At 33.7% G+C, this 14,990-nt stretch overlaps 1 protein-coding gene across 10 annotated transcripts in view; it reads left to right on the top strand.

The window, feature by feature from the left end:
* TRDMT1 (tRNA aspartic acid methyltransferase 1) overlaps nucleotides 1-14,990 on the top strand; it is an 83,590-nt gene that overhangs the window by 29,156 nt on the left and 39,444 nt on the right. The gene's annotated exons all lie outside the window — the stretch shown is intronic.

The following is a 14,990-nucleotide window of genomic DNA, read 5'->3' as shown; positions in this document are numbered from 1 at the left end:
AGTAAATACCACTGTGTAAAGTTTAAGCTTAGCTATTAAATTCTGATTCATGAAGGTCATCTTTTTTTTTTTTTTTTTCCTGGATGTACTAAATCAGCATTTCTCAAAGTATGGGCCATGGATAGAGTTTTGAGGGATGTTAACAGGTGTTATGTAGGAGATAAATGTGTGTGTATGTAAGTATGCGGTCCAATCATACATGTATGCGTGATTGTATGTGACAGTTTAATAGATAATAAAGATTTTTCTCTAAATGTTCAAAAATGCTCTAAACTGTTCTCAAAATAATCAAGTCTGTTGAGAATAGTTGGTTGTAACTCAATATAGAATTTAGATCTTATATTAATAATGACCTGTAGTAAAAACAATGAAGTTAGAGTGTTTTATTCTTTATTCTTTTATTTCTGTCAAGAAATATTACCCCTTTCTATGGAAAATTGAAGAGGTTGCTATTTGAGAGCAAATCTATATGTAATTATAGACTGATTACTATCATAAAGATATATGAGGTTAAGGTTATATGTAGAATTTGGTATTTGTTGGTGTCTAGAGCTTGCTTAGGGCTCTGTTGGTTTTTTGTTTTGCCCATGGAATATTGTCAAGAATATTCCTAAAAACTGCTCTTCAGAAATAGTGCCAATCACTCTCATCCTATCTAAAATCAAAATTGCATCTAATTTTTGGAAAATAGGTAAAGCGTGTGTTGGGACTTAGAAAATATATCATAAATACCATTTTACCCAGATCACTAATTGCTTTTATTCTTATCCACTATTTCTTTTTATTCTAGGACTTTAAATCACCTAAACCTAAAGGAAAAAAACCTTGGACTAAAGTAAACAACACTATGAGAAAGTTAATCATAATAGTTTTTCAGCATCCATTAGTGATTTTTGTTCAAGCTCAGTAGTGAATTTAGTAATTCCTTAGCACTCGATGAACGAGGCATAATTTAAAAACAAATGCCAGACCCTTAGGGGCTTTGGCATGTTCCTGAATTACAGGTGATTTTTGATCCAAAAAGAACCTATAATTCGAAAGATTTATTATTACAGAATTCTAGTTAGAAGTTCTTTGAACTTTAATAGCTGAAATGAAAGATACTCAATAAGTAGTTTTGCCTTGTTTAAATTTTATCCTAAAAACCCTGATATTTAGATGATAATAAAGTACCAGAATAATTTCTGTGTTTCTTCAGAAGGCATTTTATTTTTGTGGCTTCGGTTTACTTTTGTGGTTATTTGCTGAGTCACTTGTTAAAATTATACTCTTTGAATTTTAAACTTAACAGCGCTCTTTGTTAATTTTGATTTAATATTGATCCTTTATCTCTACACTGCTCTCCATCCAATGGAGTTCTTTCATTGGCTATTAGAGATTTCTTTCAGTTTTGAACTGTCAGAATATTGGTAACTATAGCTTGAGGGAAAAGATGTCAATCTATCATTTTTCTACATTGTATTGTGGGTTGGCATTTCAATATTTGGCAAGGGAAACATACTTAAAATCCAGAGGTCTGTGTCTGTGAAGAAGTTGTCTTTTAACTATTTCTCATGATTGTAAAATCAAAGGGCTTGTGATTCCATTATTGAAAATAAACACCAAATAAAACCTAAACATATATGTATGCCCTATAGACATATTTGTCATAAATTCTGTAATATACTGTATTCATTCTCCCCTCCCCCCAAAGTTCTACTTCAAAAAGAGGGTATGGCCTTCCATTTTAGTCTTCAGGAAGGACCTTCATATTTCTCAATTACTATACTTTATTTTGAATAGCAAAGTAATAAAATGCTGCTTGGATAAATTATATTATCCTGAAAAAATTTAATACCAGTTTTGGATGCTTATTGAGGTCACTTGATGGAATAGATGAAAAATCATACGAGTGAATTTAGAGATTTAGAAATAATTTTTAGGGGATGACCTTAACAAATTACAGGTGTTAGATATCATTGTAAACAAACCTTCTGGAAATTACTTTACCACACAATACAGTAGGGGGTTACTTTGTGGAGATCACAAATAGCTAATGAGTACTTGTCAGCATAAAATTTCCAGTTACATTATCATTTAGGAATTCAAAAAATGCTAGATTTCAAGTAACTTTGACTGAAGAGAAGTCGATGTACCCTTGAAAACTGTGTTAAATGACTTAAAATTTGGCTCTAGTGGTGATAAAACCCTGATTTCAAAGATGTACATGAGAAAGTAGAATAAAATTGTTTCATGAAATTTGACAGAAAAAAAGCAGTATTTCTAAATCAACATAATAAGATAGCATTTAAAATGTTTGTATAACTGAATTAATAAGTTATATGAAGTTATTTTCATAATTTAGCTTTATCCTTTTGTAATCTATATAATGAAAATGGCCATATAACTTTGTCCTTTATTTGGACACATTAATTGTGTGTGTGTGTGTGTGTGTGTGTGTGTGTGTGTGTGTGGTGTGGGTGTGTGTGTGTGAATGTGTATAAAATGAAAATGAGTTTGGACTTTGAAAAATGTTGAGAAGGATGCACTTTGTCCTGTCCTGCTATTGTACTTGCTGCTCACTCTGCCTGGAATGCTGTCCCCCAGATAGCCACATGATAGTCCCTTGCTTTGATGCTATCTTCTCAGGGCTTCCCTGACCACTACTGAAAATGCAGCCTCTGCTCAGCCTCCTTATCCCTCTTCTTGTTTGATTTTCCTCTTAGCGCTTAATACTGCGATTTTGTTTGTGTGGAGATTTGTTTTATTTTTTCTATTTTGTTCATCTAGAATAGTGCTTGTTGCATAGTAGATGCTCTATAAATATTTGTTAAATGAGTGAATAAATTACAGAGTATGAACATTTTAAAAGTTGATATTGTCAAATTATATTTTAAAGGGATATATCCAATAAACTCTATGACTATAAATATGCTAATATGATATTTAAAACTAATTTACTAGGTGAAATTATTTTAATTTTTTAATTATCAGTAAAGTTGAATATTTAAAAAATACCATTTTTACATTTATTTTTATTTTTAACTATATCTGATACATTTATTTCAAAATTGAGAAATACTGGAAATATATACATTGATTCATTCAGCAAGTAATTACTGAGTATTTTCTGTGTCAGTTACTGTGCTGTGTGATGGAGATCCAGACAACCATGTTCTTTTCTTCCAGAGATTATGGTCTACTGGGAAAAACTGATGCTACACAAATGAAGAAGTAAATTGAAAAATAAAAATCATACATGATGCTCATGCAGGGAAAAAAACTGTCGAGGATTTAGATTGTGCCTTTTCAATCTTTACATATGCCTGCGAGCATTAAAATTATAGCTTTCTATTTTCACATAGAAAATCTTGAATTTTTCCTTGCCATCAAATATATTTATTTGTAAACTTGGTTTTGAATGGTTGTGTGATATTCCATTTTATGGATGTTCCATACTTGTTCAAAGCAATTACGTATTTTGGGACATTTAGATAGCTTATAAATTTTTTACTATTATAAATAATATAGCATTTTTTCTTTATATAAGTCTTTTTCTCCACATCTCTATTACTGCCTTATGTATTAGTTTCCTATTGCTGCTGTAACAAATTACTACATAGTCGATGGCTTATAGCTACACAGATTTGTATGTAACACTTCAGGAAGTCAGAGGTCTTAAAACTGAGGTGTTGCCAGGGCTGCATTCCTTTCAGGAGGCTCTAGGATCTGTTTCCTTGCCTTTTCCAGCATCTAGAGGTCACCTGCATTCTTGATTTGTGACCCCTTCCTCCATCTTCAGAGCCAGAAAGGTAGCATCTTCCAGCCTCCCTCCCCTGAAAACATCTCTGATTCTAACCATCCTCCATCCTCCTTGTGATTACACTGGGCCTATCTGCATAACCCAGGATAATCTCTTAAGATCCTCAATCATATCTGCAAACTCTCTGTTGTCATGTAAGATAACATTTTTACAGGTTTCAGGGATTAGGATATGGACATCTTTGGTGGGGGATCATTATTTTGCTTACCATACCTTAGGATATGTGTCCAAATATGAAACTGATAAGTCCAAAGTAATTTTAAGGTTTTTCGATACTGACAAAATATTCTTTAAAACACCGATTCCTCAATTGACACCTCTATCTGCAATGAGTGGTCCTGTCCTTTCTAGCAAGTGATATTTTAAAATGTCTTTGTACTTTTGATAATAATAGCAAACATTTTTTTGAGTGATTACTTTATGGCCAGCACAAATGTAAGAGCTTTACAGGTTTTAAGCAATTTAGACCTCAGAAAACCCTATGACATAGGTACTTTTTTATCTCTGTTTTACAGGTAAAGACACTGAGGCGTAGTGAGGTCAAGTACCTTGCATAAGTCATACATTTGGAAATGGTGGAGCTAAAATTCAAACAGGCAGAGAAGGGCTAGATAGCTAGATATTCATATCCTTGATCTTTCTTTTCAGAACATGTGAATTAATTTTCTCTTTCTCTGAATGAAAGATCTCCATAGGGTGTACCTATGACACTCCTGATAAAAAAAAATAATGATAGCTAATATTTGTTGAGTTCTGTAGGCCTAATAGAAAAAAGTTTGCAGAGAAATATATAGTCAGGAGGACATGTGGAAGAGGAAAATGAAGAATGAAGTAATTGAGTATGTTTTTCTCTGAGGTCTTAGGACTAATACTTTCTGACCTAGTCCAAAATTGCAAAACTTAATTTTTCTTTTCAAGGTGCCTGTAGCAGAAATTGAGGATAGAGTTTAAAACTTTATCAAGTCAATAATGATAAAAAATATATAAGCTTTCAAGGTTTAGTATAAAGCAAAGAGCGGCCCAGTATGGCAGGACAAATTTAGAGTGGAGTTTTTAGTTTAATCTTGGGGATCTTTATGATCGATAGCATAATTATATTTTTACAAGTCATTTTTTCATTCACAGTTAACTAGATTACAGACTACTAATGCTTAAGGCATTTTGTCATTGACTTCCATGAATATATCAGAAATTGTCATTTTTTAAATTATGAGAAAACATTAGCAGAAAACATGTCAACATTTTATAATGAACTATTCATAGATGCTCATTCACAAAGCACTTCTGTGTAAAATGAAGTCTTTGTTGTTTAAACCTGTAATAGGTTGCAGCACGTGCATTTATATTAATTTCTTAACTATTTAAATAATGTGTTTTAAGCACTGGTAGTCTTAAGAGCTTAAGAGGAAGGTCTTAAATGTCATGGGAAAAATTGGGAAGACAGATTTATATCCTTTGAATTCTGTAAGTATATAAAGAGGTAGCTTTCAGCTCATTACATTTTTGGCCATATGCTCGTTACTTGATGTAGTAAAAAACTGCATCAATGTAGTTTAATTCTTATTGTTTTTTATTCTTTTGACTATTGTTGAGTTGGTGGGGTAAAGTAATGCATTGAGTTACAGCTATTCACTGGTGTGTGTGCATGTGTGTGGTGTCACAGTCCAATGGGTATATTTTGAGAATGTTTCCAAATCTTTCATGTGTTCTTGATACTTATTTCCTTTGTGATTTCTCAGGGTCACAGCCAACAGAAGTATTGAATTCTTTTGTTCCAAGATAAAAATAAATTTTTTTTTGTTTGCTTTCTATTGATTATAAAAGTACTATATTCTTTTTGTAAAGGAAAAAAAAAAAAAACCTCATATAATCCAGAAGTATATGAGAAGAAGTAAGAATTACCTCCAAATTCTTCCTTTACCACCAAGAAATAGCCCCTGTTCACATTTGCTTTTTCTTTCTTAATGTGTATAAATGTACATGTACTTTACAAAACTTGGATCATTGCTCGATAGAATATTTAGTAACTTGCTTTTTGTACTTAAAAATATTTATATCATTTCATGTCAGTATACGTGGGCATTATTTTTAACATGTCTGTCCTCATATATGTTTGTGGTCTTACACTTATATCTTTACTTACTTGTCCAAATATTCCCTTAGCACAAATTGCCACTGGAAGTGGAATAGCAAGGTCTAATAATAGAAGGGTTGAATTAATGTATACTATAGCCAACACGAGGACGGGTACCTTTCATCAAAAACTTACTAGTACTAGTACTAGTGTTCATCTTATAAAATCTTTGCTGGTCCAGTAGGTAAAACTGATTAAAGTGGATTTCCCTCACTAATGGTTAGGTTCAGAATCCTTTTATATGTTAATTTTCTGTTTAAAATTATTTTTCAATTGCCTGTAATTGAAATTTCTGTTTTAATTGTTTTTACTTTCAGAACTTGAATTTTATAAGAATAAGAATGTACAAAGTATTAGTAAGACCGTGAAAATATTATGTGCTTCTTAAAAGACATGAGAGATATAGGTTCTACAAATGGCTCTGTACATAGCTGTTGTATTTAGAACACACATATAGGATTAGGTAATTGGGTAGCCTCGTAATAAAGCCCTTGCTCCCAGAATTAGGACTCCTGCCATTATTGCCTCAATTTAGGACACTTGGTGAGTGTTCGATCAAGAGACATGCTTCTGTTTTGTAGGTATACAGTTAATTAAATACTCATTCAGAAAACTTTTGGCATTGATGTTGCTCTGCTTGCCAAGTTGGAATGTGAAATACATTTCTTCATAGTGGCAAATGATATTTAAGTGTGCGTTTTTGAATGTCTGTTAGAACTGTTATTTTCAGTTACAGAAAATTCAGCCCAAACTGGTTGTAAAAGTTGTAAATATTCATGTAATGATCAAAGTCAAATGAAGGCTTGGTTTGGGGTAGAGCTTCAAAAGGGACTCAAAATCATGTCACCAGGAACTATTTTTTTCTCTGTATATATTTTTCTCTATTTTTTTCTCAGCTTTGTTCTTTATGGATTGGGTGCCTTTTTATATATTCTTCCTTTATTGCATCAAGATGGCTATAGTAGCCTCTGAACTTATATCCTTCCATTAAACTTTAAGAAAGATCAAGTGTCTCTTCCTAGTTGCCTAGGAAAAAGCTGGGCATTCCCTCTTGTGCCTAATTAGCTTATTTTGAGTTGTGTGCTCATGCTGAAACCACTCTGGCAAGTCTCATTGGTTCAAGCACTTGACACATGCTTGCGTAGAAACTAGGGGTTGTTGTTTGAGGCCATCTGAACCACTTTGACAGAGAGTGAGTGAGGTAAGGTCCCCGAAAGAAAATCTGGGACTAGTACCAGAAAAGGAGGACTGGATGCTGGCAAAACAGAACACTAATGTCCACCCATCTTGTATTCTCAGTACCTAGCAGAGTGCCCAGTACGTGATAGGTACTATAATAAATACTTATTAACTGCCTGAAGTTGCGCTATTGGTTCTATATTTAAGGAATTTGTAAGATAAATAGGATTTTGTAGCCCATTCTAGGATCTCGATTGTATTTCCAAGGTAAAAATTTGATCTAAATGTCAAACAATCTCATTAAAAATAAGCTTTGAGATAGATATCTATAGTCACGTAAGTATGAGCTTATTAAGACTTTTTAAGCTAGTCCTATGAACAGAACAGTGAAGAGGGAAATCAACATTAATCAGGAGTTGATTTTAGAAATCAAGTTCACTCATTCTCATGCACTTATTCAGTCAAGAGATATTTATTGAGGGCCTGTGGGTGCCAGTTACTGCAGTGTCTGGATGCTCTGAGTACCAAGATACATGAGACATGGCCCGGTCTCTGTCAGATCACATAGTCTAGTGAGACAGGCAGTGTCCTGGGAGAAATGTGATGGTTGCGTGAACTACAGAGTGTGATGGAAGCCCTGAAAGCTTTCTGGAGGAATCGTGTGAGCTGGGTGCATTCTGAGGGACCAATCAGAATGATTTAGGACAAGAGAGATTGTGTCCGAGATTGGGCAGGGGAGGACAGGTCTTTTAACTATGTGTAGAGGCCCTAGAATTAAGAAAATATGGTCCCTTGGGGGCATGTAAAGTAGTTTGCTATTACCTGAGGAAAAAGTGCATGTGAAGGAGTGTGGTGAGTATGAATTGAAAGAGAGGGGACTTGGTCAAGGGACAACATCAAGAGAAGAGGCTGTACGGGTACACAGGCTCCAGATCATGCTAAGAAGTTTGGATTTTATCAGGAAGGCAGTGGTGAAATACTAGACTTGTAAGCACTTGAATGATTTGGTTAGAACCTAGAAAGACCCCAGTAAACCCCATAAGTAAAAATTTACTGATGTGAGTTCAGAAGAAAGAACATTTGATACTTTAATATTTTAAAAAATTGATATTAACTGTTATGTTTATTGATACATGTATTTTAGAAACATGTCCATTGAACGCTGACCATTTCCCTTTGTAAGGTTTTTAAAATACAGACTTTCTAGAAGAAGCAGAAATGAAGTTTATTTTCTCTTTAAACAAAATATAATTTTAAAATAAACAATCATATCAGTTCCCAAATGATTTTATCTTAAACATTATCAAAGCTTGATGGAAGGAGGCATTTCTTAATTTCAAGACAAATTATTTTAAACATCAAACACTGTAAAAAGGATTTATAAACTAGTAATCATATAAAGAGCTATTGAAAGAAAGCCTGATAAATTCAAGAAATTAAGGTTTATATTCTCTCCTTAGTAATCGTTGTCGACATTTATAGTTTGACTTGTTTCATCTCAGGGATCACAGCAGTTTGCTGCTGCTGCTTATCCTTCGATTGCGTTGGTTGTTATGTAACAGTCAAAGAAGCACCTTTCTAAAGGGAAAACAGAGCTTCCTTAGTGATCGCTGCTCTGTCTTTTTCTCATAACCAATGTTATGATAAAAGTCATCTGAAGAAGTCTTGCCATGTAAAAATATTTAGCAAGAGGTTACTGAGGGTAGAAAATATGTGGCGTTGATTATTATTGTGCCAAAATTTTAGCAGTTTTGCTTTTGAGGTTTTGAATATAATACAGTATTGTTATTATTGGTATTGCTATGAATATTGATCGTATTGGACCACATTGTTCATATTGAGTTGTTTATTGGATATAAGATTTTGGTAAAGTTTTCTAAATTCTTTATATTTTCTTAAATTAAGGGTTCAAAGTTTATCTCCTCAGGAAAACACAGGCGTGACTTTAAAAAATAATGAAAACAGTATTTGCTTGGTAGAAATTTACTTCATAAGGACAATTTGAGGGAAAATAACTTTTCATATTAAGGAAAGGATTCCTGTACTTTAGGGGAAAGCAGTGTTGTTTTACATTTAAAACTCCCCTGATCTCCCTAAATATAAACTTTGTGTATTCACCCCTCTGTGGTCTAGCAAAATACTTTGCACGTGATAATAAATGCTTATGGAATTAAATAGATCTGGTCTAAATAGGAAATGAACTTGAAATTCTCATTATACACACACACCGTCTAAACAACTGAGGTAGGTTAGGATTATGTTCGACTGTCAATAATAGAAATATCCAAAATAATAGTGACTGAAAGAAGGTTGAAATTTGTTTCTTTCTCATGTACAGTAAGTCTGTGATAACCGAGGGCTGCTGTGGCGACTCCATGAAATCATTCAGCACCTCTGCTCCTTTCAGTCCTTGCTTTGTTAGTCCTATAGAGTGGTCTTCCTTATCCGGTCCAATATGGTGACTAGAGCTCTAGTCATGACATTTATTTTCCAAACCAACTGTAGGAAAGCCAGGAAGCACAGGCATCTATCACCCTTTCCCTTTTTGGGGAGATTTCGGAGAGTGGAATTTACTTTTTATATTTCAGTGGTCAGCACTTCACTCATGGCCACCTCTAGCTGCAGAAGGGAGGGGATATAGTCCTTTTACCTGGATGCATTGCCACAGTGAATACATTTGATGTTTGGTTATTGAAGAGAAGAGAGAAGTAAATGTTGGGATAGGCAAGTAATTTCTGCAGAGGTAGTATGACTAGAAATCATGGAATGAAGTAAAATTTACTTCAGAGAGACTAGGCACTAATGAGAATTGAGACGTTTTTGAATTTTGTAATATACAGATGCTGATGTTTGCTATCCACTAGTTATACTGTTTTTTAAAAAGTACTCATTTGTTTAGTGGTGAATTTAGCTAATAGATGAGTATTGCTTAGGTAGTTTGGAATGTGAAGAGGGACAAGGGAATTGAAAATTGGTATCATCAAAAAAGATGTGGCATTATTTCACCTAAGATCTAGCTTTATTTGTGAAGTAAGATCAGTTTCTCTCCTAATAAGTATATATAATTAGAAGGAAAATATAAGCACTTATATGATATTCTTGCAGTTGGGTACCTACAGATCACTTTTTCTCTGCATTATCATTGAATATGGAAACAGAAACTTTGTATTGTGTGTCACAATGTAATTGTAGACTTACTAGTTTTATCTTTTAATCATTTTTTTAAAAATGTAGTAGTTAGAAAACATAAATCAGCACACAAATTTAACCACAGAAGAGCATTTCTCTTCTGTCGGTTCTCTAGTTACTATCCAGCGAATTAGGGAGAAAAGACCAAGATTTAATGTCAAATAATGGTCAGGAGTGAAAGATGATTTGAAGACCTACTCTCCATTTCTAGATTTGCATGGAGTGTTAGGGATGGAAAGAGTCTTTAGAAGTTTGTTTAGTTGAACCTTCTTCCTTCACATTGGACAAAAAGGTAATAAATATCATGGAAAGAAGGGATTCTGCCCTGTTTTGAAAAATATTTTTACCCCCAAACCTAACTTTTTCCCTCTTTCATGCCAGGGATTGATAGCAAGGTCTGGAAAGTTTTTCCTTTTATTAATACTAATCTCTTGGGATTAAACTTTAGTCCATTTTCTCTTAGTGTTTTATAGTAAAGATTGGAACCCTCTGGTTATTGTTATTTGTGAAGAAAATCCCTTCTATGTCACTCTGAAAGTTTTCAAAAATATTTTTCCTGCAAGTGTCACCCAAATGAACAGTTATAGCTCTTAAACTTTTTTCACTGGTGTAGTTTTCTAGCTTTAATGACAATAATAGTAACGATGACAATTATAATTATAATTATAATAGTTATTATTTTGTCTGTTTTATCTATAATATTCCAGTTATCAGGCAATGAATAGGAATTTTATTAATTATCAAGAGTCTGCTATATACCAGATGTTTTATATATTTTATTTCATTTATTCTTTATAGCAGCCTTTTGTGGGAACTGCTATTATATCAATTTCATTAGTGAGGGAATTGAGGCTTAAAGAGGATAAGTAAATTTTATAAGGCTACATAACTCTTGTCAGATATGGAATTTGAACATAGATTTCTCTGACTTCATAGGCTGTCATAATACCCACTGTACATGATGCCACCCACCCAGGACTTCTGATGACAGCAATCCCAGTGATTATAGAGCTGTGCTGCCCAGTATGGTAGCCATTGGCCATATGTAGATATTTAAATTTAATTAATTAAAATTAAATTAAAAATTCAGTTCCTTCGTTGCTCTAGTCACATTTTGAGCACTTAGTAACCATGTGTGGCTAGTGAATACACATTGGACAGCACAGATACAGAACATTTTCACCATCACAGAAAGTTCTGATGTCCTCTGCTATTCTAGAGTTTCAAGTTAACTCCAGATTCAGCTACCTGTATTTACAGTTAAACTTCCTTTTAGGGGTCCATTTATGTTCCTAGAAATTGATGCTCCCTGCATCTCCAGGGCTAATGGTAATGTGTAGGGTTGTGTGGCCTTTGCCCAAATTGCTTTCTCTCTTGCTTTTCTTCTGCCTGGGAAAGCTTCAGATATGGCGAGAAATTCAGGGAGGGGGAAGTGTGGGGGAGGGAGAGGAAGAGGGCAGTAGTTGTATGAGCTATCTCATTGTGCCAACATCCTATTAAATGGATGTTCCTAGATACTTACTGAAAAGATTTCTTACACCTCAATTTCTTTTCTCAAGGTCCTCCTTAAAATTCATTGTCTCCTCGTATTATCTAGCATAGTATCTTTATTTTCCTTTCTATGTAAAGTCCCTCAGTGTGCCTTTTTTAAAAACAGAAAACATTAATTTGGCATCCTGCTTCCCTAGCTGTGGTATGTGCAGTTCCATCACTTTCTGATTGACGGGCTCTTGTATTTAGTCAGATCTTAGTAACAATGATCTTATTCTGAAGTATGTCTTAACCCAAAGTAAACTGGTTTTAGTTGACTATTAGCTAAACTTACAAGTATTAAATTTTTTTCAAATGTATTTTTTATTTTATTTAATTCACAATTAATTTATTGGTGATTTTCGAAAGGCAAGAATCTTTAAAATGAAACAAGAAATGTACTTTGCAAATAGTGATCAAATATTTGGCAATGATTTTAAATTTAGAATCCTTGCAGGTCTGTTTTTGCTTAGCACTTTTATTCCTAATTAAGCTATCGCTTTAAATGAAAGGAAGTTGATGTAGTATGTATGCAACTGAACTTCTATTCCACAACTAGATGTCAGTGTTAACATACCTGATTAGATGTCTTGGGCGTGATTTTAATGAGATAATTCACATAATTACTCACCTATATGAGATGAAGATCAGAAAATAAATGATAAGGAAAAGAAGAAAAGAATTAAGGTACTTTCCTTATTTTAGAGTGGGATTTTTAATTCTATATTTATTGGTTTTCCCCCACCTTAATAACTATGCATGAACAATTAAACTTTTTGATTTGTTTGGTTAAGAAAGGCAGGTAGAATGTGAACTTGTACCTTTTCACTATTACCAACCAGAGGTTTCTTCCTACAACTTTTCCAGAAAGAGTGGTCAGAAAAAGGAGCATCATCGATATTCAAATGGGTGTGTGTACATATACATGCGTGTGCACAGTGTGTGGTTCTTGCCTACTTTAATAAACATATTTGAGAGCAGGAATTTTGCATGTATTGTCAGTGACATTTTTAACATCTCACCTAGAATTCTCTCTTGATATAACTAAATCTGTGTTTTTCAGTTCAGTCCTCATATAAATGGGAGCATGATACCCCTTATCCTTTTCTTGCAGATCCTATATGACAACCTTTTAAGTCATTTATATTACATTTGTCTAACTAGAGTCTCATCTTTATACACATGCTTCCTGTTGATAAATATGAAATCTGGAATAACTGAACTATCATAAATAAAATTCAGGTAAAGCAATAGCTCAAAACCCTGAAACCACCCTCCCACCCCCGCCTTCCACCTGATGGGTCTCCTTTCCCCACTTCTCTCTCCCCTTTGCAAATCACTGTTCTGGGTCATTAAGTGATGGAGCTCACTCAGGAAAAATGCTACTGAATTATACTCGCTTTGATATTTTCAGTTAAACATTTTCAAAATATGTGTAGCTTAGCAAAGATTTTTGGAGGCTAAAGATTTAAATCGTATGGTAGAAAGTATCAAGACAACTTGTCTTTGGAGCTCCATTGAAGATTTTGACAGAATTGACAGCCACACTTTTTAAAATTGTTGTGAATAAGATTAACATTTTCCTTAGAAACACACGCATTACCCCCAAACAATTCTGTTTTGAAGGCAAGTTAAATTAGTAACAATAACGTCTTAGTATATCCATTTCTGGTCATGGACATAACTCTTCAGGTTATGCATAGGTCCTGACGTAGTAACAGTCTGAGATGTGTGCATCAGTCAATGCACACAGTGCACTCGTTTGTTGACTTTAAAAATCCATTGTTTCCTGGGAATTTTCAGTTCATCACTTCTTGGATCACCACATGAAACAATCATTTGGCAATTGCTTTTTGTCAGTTTTTATGTCTTCCAGGCACATAATACAGTAGCATAAGATTAATTATTGATTATAGTACAGATCCAGCATATCACTGGATTTTTGACCAACCTGAAAAATGAGGAGTCATATTAAGCAACTCCAGGTGGTTCCAGTTTGTTGCATACAGTGGAAATGCAAGCAGGCTACATTGTGCAAATTATAATATATCTTATTTAGCAAAACAATAAAATAGTTCAATGAAGTTTATTCTGAGCTTTTACATTGATTAGTAGTAGCTTAGTTCTTGACCTGATTTATAACAAATGTGTAATTTTGCAAAGTGATCTTTATATTTTAATTTTTTTTTTGTTTAAAAGCCTACTTGATTTATATTTCAAGATCTCTCTGATGCCTTTGACAAAGATGCAGTTTATAACTTTATACTAAGATAAGTAACTAGTTATTGAATTTAAACTCAGTTGGAGGCAGTTACCTAAGATATTACTAGCTGGACTAAGAAGTTTCTGGTGTCCTGTAGACAAGGCAGCAGGGTACCTAGGAGATAACTGGTCCTAGCCACGTGTCTTGAATCTAATAGACACTTTGGAGACATTCATGCCTTTATTTTCTCTCTGGCATCATCTCCTCTAGGCTTCAGTGTATGGTTCTCTGATCTGGGTTTTATTTCCAGAGGCCTGTTACATGAGCCCTAGCTCCTTACATCCTTTTTTTTTTTTTCCCTTCTTTTTTTTTTCTGGGGGGGCGGGGCTACCTAAGCTTATTATTATCAGCAAATGGTTATTAAAGAAATAGCTTCTTGGAGCTAAGGTGTACTTTTGTAACATTTTCTCTGATATTTTTCCTAAGAAATCTCAAATACTTTTATTTTTAAAACTTCACATTTTCTCCTGTTTTGGGACAGGGTATAGGCATAATGGTTTTATACGTGTTTTGTGCAAGGAATACATAGAGGGTGGTAATTGCAAAATATAACAGCAGCTATGCTTACATAGTTCAAATTCTGACTGCTAGTTAAAGACTATGGCAGAATTTTCTGTATCTGAAAGCATTTTGAAAATGCTTTTCTTTAGCCATAAGATAGAAGGGCAGTGAAGGTATGCTGTTGGAATTATTTTCCTTACTCTTCTCACTTTCTCTCGCTGTTAAGATTTTTAATTTTTAGTCAGTGAACTTTTTACATTTGGATACCAGTGAATTGTTTATCTCATTTAAAAGCTTGCCTAAACCCTAAATGGCTGAATTTTGTAGTATGTGAATTATATTTCAATAAACCTATTTGAAAAATAAAACAAATCTTATTGAAAAATAAAACA

The sequence above is a fragment of the Pteropus vampyrus genome, unplaced genomic scaffold (genome assembly GCF_000151845.1).
Source record: "Pteropus vampyrus isolate Shadow unplaced genomic scaffold, Pvam_2.0 Scaffold96, whole genome shotgun sequence".
NCBI classification, from domain to species: domain Eukaryota; kingdom Metazoa; phylum Chordata; class Mammalia; order Chiroptera; family Pteropodidae; genus Pteropus; species Pteropus vampyrus.
The sequence above is the reverse complement of the archived record's forward strand: the minus strand, read 5'-3'. Positions and strand labels throughout refer to the sequence as shown.